Below are 1,827 nucleotides of genomic sequence, written 5' to 3' on the forward strand. Positions count from 1 at the left end.
CAGTAGCAGCAATATATACCAACTGCAAGACGCACTGCATGCATTCTACAAAGATGATCAGACAGCATTAACCAAACCTTTGAAAACGTCAATGGGGACGAGCAAGTGGAACACCACCTCTGCACGTTCCCTTTCAAATCACTTGCGGTCCTGACTTGGAAATATTTCGCCATTCCTTCAAGTTTACTTGGTTAAAACCTTGGAATTTGTTTTGCAATGGCACTATGGAACTGACGTACAAAACTTGGAATATAACAGTTAATGAAGGCACTCCCTACTCTCGGGGCAATTACTAATCATGGGAAATACTAGATACACGAGTGAATAAAATAATATGAATATTTAAGCATATTTGAATGTATCAGAGAGAGAGAGGGGGAGAGAGATTTCGCAAGGCAGCATGAGGGAAAGATGGGAAAGCAGAGAAAGAATTAAGTCATGAAACAGCAGGATAGAGAAAGGGATTTGTAATCAAAATCATCTAGGAAAATGGTCTAGAAGCAGGACGAAGGAGACAGGGAGAGAGACACAGAGAGAAGCCGACGTCATAAGTAGTGAGACATATGGGGAGAAACTGATATAATTATGGAGAGAAAGAGAGAAACAAAAACATGAAAAAGGGATAAACGGTGAAGGTCAGGAGAAATGTGAAAACAGAGAACAGGGAAATGAAAGGTGAAACATTTATACTGTGACTTGGGAGAAAAATGAATTGCCAGTGAGGTGCGAAACTGCTGGAACCTCAGAAGAGCTAGATGCATTGTACAATTACAAAATAAGCATACGTTCATGATGGCACAATCTGTTCTACTAATGCCTTTCCTTGTGTAAATATTAAATGTCGACTGAAAGAAAAACAGAAAATCATCAAAGTGTCACAACGCTTTTTCTAAAGTGGTTAGGTGTCAGAAAGCGACATTTCTTTATTCCTTAAAATTGTTTCGTGGCTCAAGAAGACTCAGTCCTTGATTTACTTTTCAGAGGGCAGTAAACCAGGACAGGCTTCTATCAGTCTGATTTGGGACAGAGATAAAAATGATTTTGAGAGGCCTTTTTAAGATCAGACTTCAGGCCAAAGTGGCCATGTTTTATCCACTTTGGAAAACATTAGGATTGATGAGTGTCCAGGGCCATGCCTGATTTATCGTTTGCAGCTCCGGGAAGCGAGAAAGGATGTTGCAAAGCCGCTGGCGAAGAACTTTGCTTCCTCACTCTCCACGGGATTCGTACCACAAGATTGGAAGGAGGCGAATGAGGTTCCACTTTTTAAGAAGTTTAATAGGGAAATCCTTGGTAATTAAGGACCAGTCAGGCTCACGTCTGTGGTCATCAAAGTGGTGGAAAGAATTCTGAGGGATAGCATTCATGACTATTTGGCAATGCAGAGTGTGATTAAAGGCAGTCAGCATGACTTTGTGAGAGGCAGGTCGTGCCTCACGAAACTTATTGACTTCTTTGAGGCGGTGTGAACACAGGTCGAGCAGTGGATGGGTTGTTTGCGGACTTCAGCAAGGCATATGATAGGATTCCCCATGGTCGGTTCATTCATAAAGTAAGGAAGTATAGGATACATGGAGATTTGGATATTTGGATTCAGAATTGCCTGGCTGAAAGAAGGCAAAGATTGATTGTAGATGGAAAGTATTCTGCCTGGAAGACAGTTTTGAGTGGGGCCCCGCAGGGTTCTGTTCTTGGGCCTCTGCTCTTTGTACTTTTTATAAATGGCTTGGATGAGGATGTTGAGGGATGGGTTAGTACATTTGCAGATGACACACAGGTTGGACTTGTCGTCGATAGTATAGAGGGCTGCTGCAGGCTGCAGCGTGA

The sequence above is a fragment of the Hemiscyllium ocellatum genome (assembly GCF_020745735.1).
Source record: "Hemiscyllium ocellatum isolate sHemOce1 chromosome 41 unlocalized genomic scaffold, sHemOce1.pat.X.cur. SUPER_41_unloc_4, whole genome shotgun sequence".
In the NCBI taxonomy this organism is placed as follows: Eukaryota; Metazoa; Chordata; class Chondrichthyes; order Orectolobiformes; family Hemiscylliidae; genus Hemiscyllium; species Hemiscyllium ocellatum.